Here is a 16700-nt window from a genome sequence, read left to right as displayed (position 1 = left end):
TGTTCACCAAATTTGCCTGTTCGAAGACTTCCTCAACCTATAGATTCCAGTTGTACCCACCATTGTGTCCAGATACCATAGCCCTATTCTCACTACCTCCCCCATTCTGTTGTGCCGGCCTGTTCTGACTACGTTCGACTCTTTCATTTGTACATTCCTTAGCAAAGTGACCATTCTGTTGACAGTTATAACATCGAACCTTTGACTTATCAAAACCTGGTCTTTCGCCAACAAACTTTCTACCTGTTTTCTTCATGAATCGTTTAACCCGTCTTACTATCATAGCCATCTGCCACTTCTGGTCCATCTCTTCTAGATCATCAGCATCAATTTGATCATAGTCTTCATCCAAAGTTGCGGGATCGACTATTTTACCTTTGATGTAATTCTCATAAGATGCAATGAAAGATGCATAGAGAGCAAACTGCTGTTCAGCTGATTTAACACTCATGGGCATCTGCGAGTAGTTGTTGGTTGGAAAATTTGATGAAAAGTTACCAGTTGTGGCTTGAGGTTTTGAAGAATTACTTCCTGCAGCTACGAAACATACTGCATGTTGAGAGTCACATGACCATCCTGAGTTGAATTTGAGTTTGAGTCTCCCTTTGAGTAATAAGCAGAGGATTCTGACTTTGAACTTGAACTTGAAGTAACTTTCGCACCATACATTCCCGGATCCTGAACCTGATCAGTTGGTGTCTCTTTCCGAACCATGTTAAGTTCAAAAGTTCGTAATTTATTGACTGCTGTTTCCAAATCGATATTGGCAAACTCTTTATCTTCTCTCATCAAAACCGTGTACATTTCCCACTTCGGTGGAAGAGCATCAAGAAGTTTCTCGACTATCTCCTCTTCTTTGTATACAATAGAGTAATTGCTGAGTTCGGTCATCAGGTGATAATATCTTGTGATGATATCATCAAGTGATTCATTTTTCAAATATTTGAACACCGAGAAATGGGTTTTTAGTAGCTTAATTTTGGATGCACGTATTCCCACATTACCTTCATATCGATTTTCTAGCGCTTCCTATAGCTCTCTAGCGGTTTTGTATTTCCTGAAGGTGTGAAGAATCTCTTGTGGAAGAGCCATGGTGATCGCCACATGAGCTTTACTCTCTGCCTCATATATTTTCCTCTCCTCCTCATCCATCTTACTGTACTTCTTTATTTGATCACGACCCTCAAACAAGGCCGTTGGTGGAATGTATCCATCTTGTATGCACACCCACATCTTAGCATCTTGATATTTAACATACTGTTCAAACCGATCTTTCCAAGTAACGAAATCGGTACCCTTAAGCATTTTCGGAGCCTTAGTTGCTGAACCGGCCTCAACTTCCATTTTCACCAGTTCCGTAATGTTTATCGAAGTCATCGCTGAAAGAAACACGACTTGAAAACACACAAAACAATTTTTTTTTTAAATTCGAACAGTGATCAGTAGGCGAAGTTATGCTTAACTTCGCTGAAACTCTTAACTTCGCTTGTTACTTAACTTCGCTTGATGACAACTTCGCTTGATAACAACTTCGCCTGAAATCAACTTCGCTTGGTTGATAACTTCGCTTAAACTTATAACTTCGCCTAAACCCTACGAACAGTGACGGCAACTTCGCCTGATGAACACAAGGTTTTTGCAGGTTTTAATTTGCCATATTGCGAGGTATGCGAAGGTGTAATGGGTTATATTTGATAGTGGGAGATGGGTAGGACACAAAAACTCGGTATTTCAACGTAAACTCGTCCCGCGAATAGTCGAACGGAACGATTTCTACACTCGTGTGATAATCCCGAACCACACAATCACGAGCAAAAGCTTTGATACCAATTGTAGGTTCCTAGCCGGATCTACACGGAAGTATCTCGTTCTACGTAGGTGCGGAATCCCTACGTAAGTGATGTGTTGAATAACACACTTATATTTCCTTACAATTTTATAATGTTTTAATGATTTAATATCAAATTTATGTAAGTTTAGGGGGTTAAGTGCAAAGTTTTACAAAGTTGAAATGTTTTGTGTAGGTTATGGAAAGATGTGGAAAAAAAGGCAAGAAAAAGAGAACTTGGAGGGTTTAAGTGTCAAAGTTTCAAAGTTTAATCAAGGCCCGACCCAAGCCCACATCTTAAAAGCCTTATATTATATTATATTATGATAATAACAAGGGAAATCTGCTAATATTCATCCAATATACCCGAAATCAAAGAAGCCAAAACCCTAACATAGGGTTGCGATCGGAACAGCAGCCGCCGGCCAAAGAAGAAAGAAAAAAGGAAGAAGCACGGTGGCTGTGGTCTTTTGGCGGCTGGAGAAGGAAGAAGGAAGCTTGGGGCTGCTGCTAGGGACTTTATATATCATCAATATCAGCCATATTACTTAAGTAATCATCTATAAACTTTACTTTATGTTCAAGAACCCTAACTCTATTGATTTGGTCTTTTGATTTGAATTGTTTTGCAATTGTTTGATAGTTTATCATGTTATTGATTGAGTTTGGATCTTGAATGAGTTTTATAATGTTTATGATGATGTTTATGGTGTTTTTCTTGAGTATGCATGGCTGTCCAAAATCTATGTTAGGCTAAACTTGTTTGTTCTACCTAGGACAGATGATTGTTGAGTAGTTTTGACTTGTTTAATGGATTGTTAATGTTCAAGACTTGAATTATTGATGTAAAGTTTAACTAAACCATGAATTATATTGTGTATGATGGCTGTGTTTTACTTGTTATTACTTATAATCCTCTTGCATTAGTTAATTGAATTGGTTTTGATTAATTGATTGCTTGTTAAACTCTTTACTTGGTGTTTTGGGTTTATTTGCAGGAAGTACAACCGTAGGGATAAGTGGGTAATATATCATCTAAAATCAGTTAAAATACACCTTCTTTGAGACCGAGAGGTGATAAGAAGTAATATTGTCTCATTGCTTTTACTTGTTAGAATTAAGACCGCGCGAGAGAGGGTTTTTGTCTTGTCAAGTTTGAGTGTTTATGTGCAATTAGTTGGTTTAATTTGGGTTAAGTTAAATTGTTCCTCTATCCTTGGTGACGTAGTATTCGTTTCCATTAGGATAGTGTGTCGGTGAGACCGAGAGGAGAGTCGACATTTGAACACGTTAATAATTGTTTTTCCGGTTTGTTCTTTAAAAATCAACTAAAATAAGTTAAAGTTTGTTAGATAGACTGAGAGGTAATTTGACTTTCTTAAACAAGTTTTGGTTGTGTCATCTTTTATAACCGGTGTCTTGAATATTTTCAATCCGTTGTCTTGTTATTTCTGTCAACATGATTCATTCCTAGGTAGATGTTTTTACATATTGAATTTAAATCAAAGTTTTCTGAAAGTGTTTTGTCAAACGTTTTCGTTTATTTAAATTAATTTAAGTAGTTAAATAAAATCTTAAAAATTAAATAAATATTATTTTGGTAAGTCTTGGTTAGAGTTTTCTTAATCATAAACGTTTTCACGTGTCTTTGAGTTCGACATCCGGACTTCCTTGATGCTATACTATTTATGATCGGTACACTTGCCGGTTTTGTGTGGTTTCTATAGGATTTTCGTTTTTATAAATTTAAAGCTTAATTGTGATTCGTTCTTTATTTGTATTATACATTTTCACACATCAGTAAGACGATACGAACGTTAGATGCGATATACGTTAAAACCAAGCACAAATACACGTTACAATACTCAAAAGACACGTTGTATTGCAACACTTCAACACGTGATGTTCAATCACTATTACACGTTCTGGAATGATTCCCAAATACAACCCGTAACATATGTATATATAAGTTACGACAACTTCTCCTAACAGACTAGGCGAAGTTGTCAATAACTTCGCTTGTCCACAAGTTCGCTTATATCAGGCGAACTTGTGAGACAACCTATTTAAATCAAACCAAAACAAACTAACACGATTACAGACACAAACATAACCCTAGATACTGAACTACTGACATCATGTACCAACAATTGTAATATATGTGTATGTAGTATGTACAGAGCATGTGTTGGTTGATGTGATATAATGTTTTTTCTTGTGTTTTGCAAGTTCTAAACATTTAGAATGCGTATGTGTAGGGATATCAATGGTTGTGCAGGAATATAAATTTTGCATATGTGTAGCCATATTAATTTGTGTATGTGTGGGATATCAATGGTTGTGTACGGATATATTTGGATGCATATGTGTAGGGATATCAATGGTTGTGTAGTGATATGTTGGTTCCATTTGTGTAGCATGATTAATTGTTTAGTTAGTGTAATGAATTTTAGGTGTATGTGTGTACACGTGTACGAATATCCCTACACAACCATTACAAAAAGCTCAAAGTTCCTACACTGCACATTATGAATATTATGATCGTTGTAGGTGGTGCTATGATCAGGTGTAGAATATGCAGGTATATTCATATTTCTTACAATGATGAGTCGTAACCTAGAGATGACAAAAATGAACAGATTAGGTAACGGGAAAAACTCATGTTAGTGCAGGTCAAATTTGGTAGGGTGACACCAACATTTTTCTTTTTTACATAATTTGAATTTATAACCAGTTAAGGAATTAAATATGAACAGTATTTTAAATACAAAAACTAAAACTATTTTACATATTTAAGCATTAGATTTAGGTTCATGTATATGCGTGCTACTATACTCTGTATTTATATGATGATATGTAGCCATGTAGGTGCAGCATATATTTGTTTGTAGTGGTTTATAATAATATTTTAATATACTAGTTACATGTCTAATGTTTTTTACAATGCTGGTTTGTTTTATTGTAGAAACAGAATGAGATTATTTCAACTTTCAAAGTTACCCGGTAAAAGATGGAGGCTCGGATAAGACGTAACCAGTAAAGAATCAGATATTTTGGAGCTTCTCAAGAGCTTCTCAATTCTAAATGATTGTTTTGTTGATGAATGAGCATGCAGAAAATGATAAGTCTGCTTTCGGCATCGTGTTTTGTTTAGGATAAACTATAGGGAACCTAGTGTTTTTATTATTTGATATATAACCGTTTATGTGATTTGAATAAAAATTGAACTCTTAAGTTTTTATTCTTTAATATCATTGGTTTAATGATTTTGCGGAACCGTGTCATTTCAATGATGATATAAGTTCTTTATCGCGGTTTTCTCATGAAGATTTTAAAAAGCACACACGTCCTAAGGCTAAAACCTACCTTGCAACAAGCTATTAATAATATACATAACCATTACTGATTTCTACGTACTCCATGAAATACAATCGATTATATCTTTTTTGTTTCAAATTTGCCTAGAAATAGTAGATAATACAATGATTAATTATTGAGAATAAAATTAATGTAAGGAGTAAAAACCAACTTTTGTTGAATAATAGGCAAAAACGTCTTTTTTTGCTTCAACAATAATATTCTGGTGGATATTACTAGTAACGGTGATCCTTGAATATTATATTATAAAAAGAGTTCAATGAATTATTAATATAAAAGCATTTTGAATTGATATAAATTAAACAGATAATATAATTTGAAACCTTCTCCTATATTTAATAGTTAGCAAGATAAGACATTTGTATATATTACTAGTATACCCTTTTACATAATTTAAAGATAAAATAAAAAGAAAAATTTTGATTGGTTGATATCACTTCTCGCACTTCTCGGATGGTTCATGCGAGAAGTGATTTTATAGCGAGAAGTGCGAGAAGTAAATCTCAACCGTTAATTACACAAATCAATGGTTAATAATACAACATGGCATTTTTGTTAATATTTTAAACCTCTGTACAGATATTTTATGCATAAAAGGATAAAAAGGTCAATTTTGTGTAGCTTAGAATATGTAACGTGTAGAGCATCCCTGTTTTTATTCCAAAACTGCTCCACATAACTCGTCGCACGAAATCCTCTGCTCATATGAAATTGATAAACAAAATCGAGTAGATTAATGACAATTGATTATTTTTGGGTGACAATAGGAAGCAATCGGTCATCCATGTTGTCTACAAGTTGGGTTTTTAAGCTTAATTGGGGTTTTCTGGTTTGCTACAGGGATCGAAACCCTACACAAGGAATTGAAGGTATGTTGTGTATATCGTGTTGTGTTTTTTCAATCAAAGTAGCTTATAAGGTAAATAGTGCACATTAGTCAAACTAATTCAACTGTAGTTCATCGAATTCTCCTTGGAATGTCATATTTTAGTTCATATTACAAAGTCTACACATACATCTGGTGGCGTTTTTTTGTGTGTGTGTAGTTAGTAGTATTATAAGATTTGCTAATGTTGTATTTATTTAGAACTGTAGAAATCGATATTTAATTCCCATAATCTTTGGTGTTTACTATAAGATTTAGTTCGAGAGGGTATACGAATGATTTTTGCAACGAGTTCTTGTTTAAAACAAATTTGGGGATTGTTTGAGGTTACAACATTGATGCTTTAAACCGTATCAAGGTTATGCTCTTTTTTTAGAAAAAAATCTATCATATAGACTTCATCATCTCACCTGTATACCTACATATGAAATTTCTTCTTATTGTTGTTTATTAATACTACAAAACTTTGTGACTTACTAGGATTTTGGTTTTTATATTCACTTCTTACTTAGTTTTTTTGTTTACTTGGTTTTTGGTTCTTCATGTGTGCTTTGTAGTATGATTTCATATTAAATATTTATGTGCCTGAAATTATGTGTTACGTGAAAGGTTCTAGAAACTTGTGCTTGAGGTATAATTGTACTGTGTAGCACATATTCGTGTGTTGTGTAGGTTGTATATGCTGTAATATATGTCTATGTGCAGCGTTATGTATATAATGATTTTTTTTCTACAAATTCCTAAACACTTAGAATGTGTGTGTGTATGTTGTAGGTTTTTTGTGTAGGTACCAAACATGTTATATGCAAGGCACAATTTTTTGCGGTGTAGGTTACATTTCTTTGTTGTGTAGGTTGTATATGTTGTAATACTTGTGAATGAGTAGCTTGTTGCATAATATTATTTGTGTAGGTGTTTAACATTTAGAATGTGGCTGTGTAGGTTGGACGTTTTTTTTTGGGTGCTAAACATGTTATATGTATGGCATAATTGTTTGTTGTTTAGGTTGTATATATTGTAATATATGTGTATGTAGTATGTACAGAGCATGTGTTGGTTGATGTGATATAATGTTATTTCTTGTGTTTTGTAAGTTCTAAACATTTAGAATGCGTATGTGTAGGGATATCAATGGTTGTGCAGGAATATAAATTTTGCATATGTGTAGCCATATTAATTTGTGTATGTGTAGGGATATCAATGGTTGTGTACGGATATATTTGGATGCATATGTGTAGGGATATCAATGGTTGTGTAGTGATATGTTGGTTCCATTTGTGTAGCATGATTAATTGTTTAGTTAGTGTAATGAATTTTAGGTGTATGTGTGTACACGTGTACGAATATCCCTACACAACCATTACAAAAAGCTCAAAGTTCCTACACTGCACATTATGAATATTATGATCATTTTAGGTGGTGCTATGATCAGGTGTAGAATATGCAGGTATATTCATATTTCTTACAATGATGAGTCGTAACCTAGAGATGACAAAAATGAACAGATTAGGTAATGGGAAAAACTCATGTTAGTGCAGGTCAAATTCGGTAGGGTGACACCAACATTTTTCTTTTTTACAAAATTTGAATTTATAACCAGTTAAGGAATTAAATATGAACAGTATTTTAAATACAAAAACTAAAACTATTTTACATATTTAAGCATTAGATTTAGGTTCATGTATATGCGTGCTACTATACTCTGTATTTATATGATGATATGTAGCCATGTAGGTGCAGCATATATTTGTTTGTAGTGGTTTATAATAATATTTTAATATACTAGTTGCATGTCTAATGTTTTTTACAATGCTGGTTTGTTTTATTGTAGAAACAGAATGAGATTATTTCAACTTTCAAAGTTACCCGGTAAAAGATGGAGGCTCGGATAAGACGTAACCACTAAAGAATCAGATATTTTGGAGCTTCTCAAGAGCTTCTCAATTCTAAATGATTGTTTTGTTGATGAATGAGCATGCAAAAAATGATAAGTCTGCTTTCGGCATCGTGTTTTGTTTAGGATAAACTATAGGGAACCTAGTGTTTTTATTATTTGATATATAACCGTTTATGTGATTTGAATAAAAATTGAACTCTTAAGTTTTTATTCTTTAATATCATTTGTTTAATGATTTTGCGGAACCGTGCCATATCAATGATGATATAAGTTCTTTATCGCGGATTTATCATGAAGATTTTAAAAAGCACACACGTCCTAAGGCTAAAACCTACCTTGTAACAAGCTATTAATAATATACATAACAATTACTGATTTCTACGTACTCCATGAAATACAATCGATTATGTCTTTTTTGTTTCAAATTTGCCTAGAAATAGTAGATAATACAATGATTAATTATTGAGAATAAAAATAATGTAAGGAGTAAAAACCAACTTTTGTTGAATAATAGGCAAAAACGTCCTTTTTTACATCAACAATAATATTCTGGTGGATATTACTAGTAATGGTGATCCTTGAATATTATATTATAAAAAGAGTCCAATGAATTATTAATATGAAAGCTTTTTGAATTGATATAAATTAAACAAATAATATAATTTGAAACCTTCTCCTATATTTAATAGTTACCGAGATAAGACATTTGTAGATATTACTAGTATACCCTTTTACATAATTTAAAGATAAAATAAAAAGAAAAATTTTGATTGGTTGATATCACTTCTCGGACTTCTCGCAATAAAAATACTTCTGAAATGAGCCTAATCCTATATATATAATATATATATATATTATTTTTTTTAAAACGAATATATAACAAACGTACTTAAAACGCGTTAAATATATTTTTAATATTTAACTTCGTTAACTATTCAGAATGCATATTTGTTTAAATATTATTATTATTTTTATAAAAACGTTTATGTTATAATTATTGATTTAAAGTATTATATATTTATATCATATTTACTCATATATTATATCTCAATTTATAGTTACTCAAATCATTTGTCTGTATATTAATTATTTATTTAAATACTCTTATTATATGTATTGTTGATATTAAACTTATTGATTTAAATTGTTTAATTATTTATTCTATCAAGTATATATTATTGGTATTTTGTAATTAATAAGAGTAATCATTCATTCAAACAACTGATAACAATAATATTGGTTTTTGCAATAATAACAATATTATAAAACCACCGATCAATCAATAATACTATAATTCCAAATATAACTCAAATCTCATTGAAATCCTAAATTCATTATTCATGTCATATCATTTATAAATAACTCATAATATCATATTATTTAACTAGGAATCATTGACGGTAAATCCTGAAGGGTTCAATATTCTCACATCCTCATATGTATTTCGTTAATCTAATCAGGGGAGTAATCATTCCCCTCTTTTTTACTTGTTTTCCAACCCTTTAGGGACATATGCGTACTTTCAATATTTACATACTATTAGTATTCACATTAGCAACTGTCAACTTCGTGTGCTATCAATTATGTGTCTAACTTGCTACTTGCTAATTTGTTTACTTGAATGCATTCGGAGTGGGTCCATCATGTTCACATATAAGTATGATCATACGACTGTCGTAGTGGCCGGCATCCGATTCCATGACAAAGGTTTCACCGACAACTCAATTATGGTAACCAACGCCCGATTCGCATGACAACAGTTTAGCACACTCATTATTATCTGCTTACTATATTAAATGTTTTGGCTTAATTTTATACCACATTAAGGACAATTTGCTCATTTCTCATATTTTATTATATTGAATTAAATGGTGTTTTACTCACTCAATCTTGTGTTGACAAATCTATTTTTTTTTATACGCATATGCAAGTTTTAGATTGAATTGATTGCAAGATTGGTGAAGAACTTAGGGATGATTTATGCTAGAAGAATTAATCAAGACTTATCTAAATTTTAAATTTATATTCGTATTGTTTCTTTTATTTTAAGATTTTGTATTTGAATTATTTAATTGAATTTAATAGATATTGTCACTTTTAAATATTGCATGATAGTACCTTGAGAGCTGTAAACAATCAGTTTGCGTCTCGACATTTCCACCTTAGGTTGGGATGTGATAATAACTAATCTAGCTTCTTCTTCAATATTTTCCTCCTTTTATTGCTCTTGCTCCATTCTTCGTCCCAAAGTGTGGTGAATCCGCATTTTTTTTACAATCCTAATGACTTTTTTAAGGTCAGATCGTCAAGACCGGTTTTATCCAAGATGTGGATCAGTTCTTCCTCAACCCTGCTCTGAACATAACTTCCAACTCTAATGGATCATTCGACTTTGAGCCTAATAGCCCCCACTCTCATTAGTTCGGTATATTCAAATTGGTATTGGGTTTGACTTACTCCACGTCTACCTTCGTGAGACCAATTTCCGCAGCCCAAATATCGCTCATATCTTTTTGCTCATATATTCATTGCTCTTTTAGAAATCCCATAAAATGGTGGTATTTGTTGCTCTTGGCGCCACTTTTTTCTCACCTTATTGCTAAAGATAAAGATTATATCCCTAAGTTTTGGAGGCAACCTATGTTTTACAAATTGTAGGCAATAAATTAAATTAAAATCGAAAGAATGCATTCCGGTTCTTTAAGGTCTACCGATAAAATACCAATGCTGAATTATACTAGTGAAAGAGTAACTTGGTAGGATAGGGTTTTGGGTTGATTTAGTGTTTTGGTAATAGGTATAGGGTTTTTGTGGTTATTTATGGTTTTTGGAAATATATTACCTTTCTTTTTATGCAACATTTCGTTTGATCTCGAATAAAATACTCACGACAAGTTCTAATCAGTATGAAGTACCTGACTCACTCAAAAGTATCCAGTATATGAGTATTTTTCTGAATATCTGCATTAAGGCTTAATTCTCATAAATGAAGGATTGGGTGAAAACGACATATTTTGCATAAAGTTAATCTTAACATTACAAACCATATTTTTAATTTATCACCTTTTAAGGTTGATTAGTTTTGCTCTAATATTTATCCTTATTCTTCCCGGTTTGTCAAAAATATTTAATAGACTAATCGTTTTATTGCTACAAAAAGAGTGGTTTTGAAAAACTTGTTCAAAAATTATGCTTTTTGGACTTGGTTTGGCCAAGTGTAAACCTCCTCTCCACAATTAAATCTCAAATTGCCCTCAATGTAAAAGATTTGATAATAAATGGAAAACGAGGCGTAAAAGGAATTTAACTTCCCTACGAGCTGAGATGAAATTTTGCTATTTGTTGTCTCCTTGAACGTTGTAGGGATATTTCTCCATAAAATAAATTCTACCTGCATAAAATCTACAAATACAACCACAAACACAATGCACAAATGTAGCATCCTGCTTTTAGTAATAATAAATAAAAGAAATTTCGTTTGTTCAATAACGTGTCATGTATCAGTTTAGATAAATAAACTATAAGATGGTGGGCTTGGACTTTAAAAGATGGAATAAGAGATGGAATGGGCCTTAGGTCCATGGGCTTAAGGGAGTATAAATACCCCTTAAACCCTAATCCTTTCCATTTCCATGCATCTCTACACCATAGCCTACACCTTCAAAAACACACACAAACAGCATCCTATATCCCGAACCAAGATCCGAAGATAAAAACCCGAGCTTGTTGGTGCTGGAATATCGTAAGAAGTCAAACCGATAGATCGGGTTCATGAAAACGACTCGTTTAAGGTAAGTTCATTAACGAAAACTTGTTCGGCTCGTTTAGTAATCCTAGATCTAAGTATAAATGGTAAAAACGAATCCAACACAACAAATCTTGCTGAGATTGGTTAACATTTGATGGGTTAATCGATTGATTAAAGAACATACACGAAACGTTTTGTGATTTGAAGCTTAATCGAAAAACTGGTGTTGTTGACTGGTTAGGGTTCATATCGATTTTCACTTTGACCAAGACCAATCAAGTCAGAGTTGAATGAGTACTGAAGCTTATTCGTTATGACGAACGAATGGCTAGCCATTTGTTAAATTGTCATAACGAATGTGGTACATTCGTGTGCCCCTATAACAAATGAACCCCTCATTCGTCCTATACGAATCACGAATGACCTTATTCATTCGTGATCCGTTCATTCGCCATGAGGAGATAACGAATGGAGCCATTCGTTATAGTTGCTCCTGTAACGAATGAGCCTTTCATTCATCTCAATGAATGAACAAATGGCCTTAGTCATTCGTTATACTCAGATAAGGCCATTCGCTATAACGAATGGGACCATTTGTCATAACGAATGTCATAGCGAATGACACTTAGACCAGAACGAAGATTTCTTAACGAATCAGACCATTCGTTATAACGAATGGAGTCATTCATTATAGCGAATGAGTTAACGAATTTCATACCAAGGGGCTCTGCCCCTTGGACCCCGCTAGGCGCTGCCGCCCCTAGAACCCTGCTGCCAGGGGCGCTTCCCGCAGACCCCGTTCGTTGAGGGTTATATTAAACTAGAAATAGACAAGGGTAGAGATAGTTAATTAATACGTGTAATTGTTATACAGTTATCCGTGCCTAGTTAAAGAAAGGAATTAGCATTAACTCTGAAAAGAACCGAATTTAGGTTAGTTTCTAGCCCCGTTTCCTTGTTATGTTTTCGGGGCTGTGTGCATACCCTATATGATTAATTAATATTCTTACCTTAAGTGGTAAGTGTATGTCTTATATAATGTTATGTATGAATTAATGCTTGACGGTATGTGAACGATCTTCGGATATTACATGTACCGCCAGGTAATAGTGTGATATGTTATTGTTTTACGAATGATGTATGAATGATATATGAAAGTTATGGAAAAGATTAAGTGTATCTGTGAAAGTACATAAATTTAAATATAAATAAGATAATGTATGGTCATCAGATGGTGCAGGTCGGAAAAGGAGTAAGGATCGGGCTGGGATGGTCCTGCACCATAATCGTGTGTGGTGTGTCGAGTTGTCGGCTGGTGTTGGGTCAAGAAACTGACCTAAGGGGGAGATTGTTGAGTTAAAGATTTGACCAAAATGAAGTACATGGAAGATTGGAATCTTCTCAACCTCCTCAGAATTCTCTAAGTATGGATCCGGGTACACCTTAGACTTCCGAGCAAGCTTTTACTTAGCCGGGTACGATATTTTGTCTATCGGGAAAGGTTTACTTCAAGTAGTCTTCTTTAGTGGATATCCGAGCAAGGTTTGCAAATTAGTGCATTGTCGGGCAAGGTTCACTAGTTTATGTAAATCCGAGCAAGGTTCACTTTATCAAGCATGTCTGTTCTTCATAGTCAAGTAAGGTTCTCTTCCGAGTAAGCTTTTGGCTAACCAAGTCCATGAGACCAAGTGATTGGAAGACTGGCAAGGTATTCTTTAATAATTATGATCCGAGCAAGCTTGATGTATAAATGGAATATCTCTAAGTAACATCGGGCAAGGTTCAACTCAGGCAAGGAACAGTACTGCCGAGTACACTTTGCAAATAAGTTATTGTATAGCAAGGAGTTGAATGGACCATCGAAGAACAAGGTTGCTCGTAAGGGTTTGTCGGGCAAAGTCTGGCAAAGTCAAGAAGACTGAAGTCTACTTGGTAAAATACTCTTCAAGTAAAGTCTACCCGGAAACTGATCCGGAGCACACTTCTATGTTACCAAGTCTAAGGCAGGCAGAGCACATAGTCTACTCGGAGAAGTTTACTTATCCAGAGCCTACCCGGAAGACTTGTTTTAAACTTAGAATATTTTCTGATTATGTAATTTGAATATGTATTTATGTTTGCGGTTTCTAGAAGGAATGACAGCTGTCCTAGGTTGGCAGGCCTATAAATAGAATGTTTTAGGGCACGCCGCCTACGGATGAAGAGAGGACTAAGAACAAACACACACACAACACACGGAAAAAGGAATTTATTAAGAGAGAATATTGTGTGTGACGGCTGTCTTAGTACGGATAAACCTTCAAGAAACCCTAAATCGATTATCCACTATGTATGATTGATATTCTATAAATGGAAATCTTTTGAGTGAATCTTGTTTGTGTTATCTATCATTGAATACTTATTATGCAACCGTATGTTTGTTATTGATTCCGCTTTTAACAAACGCATATCTTTCTAAATATAGCAACCCGTCATTAACTCCCTTGTCAACACATCAATCTGTGTGAGTTATGACATGATTAAGTAAGATCCAGCTGAAATTGAGGGACCTGACAGCTGGTACGTTGAGCTAACGACATGTCATCATCCTGATCAACCCGGGGCTCTGGATCCCAAATCCTACCCCGAGAATCCACCATGCGATACTCCCTATTTTCATGAACCCGTACCACCATATCCAATGTCATGCGAATGTGTAAATCTAAGGGAATAGGCTATGGGCCCTGAGTGCCTTGAAGATCTAAACTGTATGCCTCGTAGATCGAAACAATACATCCTCCCCAAAACAACTTCATATCCATGTTTCTAGCGCACCTTTCCCACATTTTACACATAATGTAAACAATATTGTAATATCCGCCCATTTTGATGCAATATAGAGCCCATAAATCTCTAAGACTAACAACCCCTGCGCTCTCGGTACGTGGTGTGATACTGTGCTAAGAACACGGTGGATGTACCTAAATTGGATCTTTTAGCTCGGTGATGTTAGTTCACGGTTTTGCGTCTCGAGTCTTTGTATTTAACGTTAATGTATTTGTCATTTATTTATGTAATAAATTATTAATGTATTAAGGTAGTTCGCTAAAGTTATAGTCTAGTTCGCTAAGGATGTTTAGCGAACTAGATCTAAGTTGATTTACCCTCCTGATTCGTTAAGGATGTTTAACGAATCAGGGGTGATTCGTTAAGAGTATTTAATTTAATGTATGTAACAAAGTGGACTCTAGTTCGTTAGGGGATGTTAACGAACTAGGTCCACCTTCTATTTATAGTGAACACTGTTCACAGGTTAAAGAGTTTTTGAGCTTAATTATCGAAACCTTGTCCAAATTCTCTCAAGCTTCATCTTCATACTAATATTATTAATACACATACATACAACTAATATATAGAGATATATATACATCATATAACATATGAATCATACGTAATCATGAGCTAGATCCGTATAAGGTTAATCGTATATCAGATGTGAGATCTGTGTAATTGTTAAAGGATTAACCCTAGATCAAACAAGTGGTATCAGATCTTTCGGTGCTCAATTACGCTTGATTTGATGGTTAATTGATGGTATTTGGATTGAAAGTTGATTAATTATTATTTGGTTTGGTTTTGAATCAATTTGAGACTGATTTGAATTAATTATGGTTTGATTGGACTGGATATGAAGTTGTTAAGGTATTGGTGAGTTGTGGTTGACTTGAATTGGTGTTTGGATTGTGTGTGGATTGTTTTTGGTTGGATCTAGTTTAACCGAGAACAGGGGATCGTTTTTGGTTAGATTAGATATGGATTATGGTGAATTAAGTTACGAGATTGATACGATTAGACTCGTGATCGATTTACGAGTAAATTGATAGGTTGGATGTGTGATTTGGTTGAGAATTGAGGTGGTATTACAAATTTTTGTTTCTGGTTTGTGTGTTCTTCGTTTCAAGAAATCTGGAAATCTTCTTTGAAGATTTGAAGATTTGAAGATTTGAATACATATTTGATTCGTTAAGTGTTCTACTTAATTCGTTAAAACATTCATTTTGATTCATTAACATATTTAGCCAATTCGTTATGAATTTTGGTTGATTCGTTACCCAGTTCGCGTCACCATCTGATTCATGTCAACTGTTTCGTGTGACACGCGTCTACCTTGGAAATTGTATTATAACAACTTTTGCCATGTGGCATTCGTTGTCAGAGTTTGTTACAACCGTTGTAACAACCTGATTTGTTACAGTTGATTCGTTATCAACTGTAGCTGATTCGTCCTCCAATTCGCTAAGCCTTCTCTTAGTGATTCGTTGACCATCTGATTCGTTGACCATATGATTCGTTGACTATCTGTTTCGGTGACCATCTGATTCGTTGACTATCTGTATTGTTGACCATCTGATTCGTTAACATTAATCTTAACTTCGTTAAGGTGTGGTTCGTTTGCAACTGTTCACAGTTCGTTACTGTTTATAGTTTGTTAACTAATTTTAATTTTAATCCTCAAAGTTTGAAATTTTATCAAAAATAGCTGGTATGTATGCATTAGCGTCTCAAAATATGTTGATGCAAAAAATGTTACAACTGGACACTGAGATTGGTTGACATCAAAATGTCCACGTTTGATGAAATTTAACGATTTTGCAAAATGGGAACCCCGTTTCCGTGCTCATCTAGGATCAGTACATCCTGATTGTTCATACTGTTTGGATGAGGTTTACACCGTTCCAATGATTGGGGATGATACTATTGGTTTTACACCTAAAGCTATCTCACAATACTCGGTTGAAGAGAAGAAAGCATTAGAAATTGAGACAAAAGCTTATTCTACTCTTACTATGCCTTTACCTGAAAATATCTTTCACCAAGTAGGGAGTATAAAGATTTGTGCTTCTCTATTTCAACATATCCGTATGAGAAGTATGGGAAACACCGCTGAAAGCAAAAAGGTTATGCTCAAGTTTCAATTTAGAAA

This window comes from Bidens hawaiensis, unplaced genomic scaffold (assembly GCF_021521415.1).
Source record: "Bidens hawaiensis isolate Kalapana, Puna unplaced genomic scaffold, B.hawaiensis_p1.1 tig00024116_1, whole genome shotgun sequence".
NCBI classification, from domain to species: domain Eukaryota; kingdom Viridiplantae; phylum Streptophyta; class Magnoliopsida; order Asterales; family Asteraceae; genus Bidens; species Bidens hawaiensis.
The sequence above is the reverse complement of the archived record's forward strand: the minus strand, read 5'-3'. Positions refer to the sequence as shown.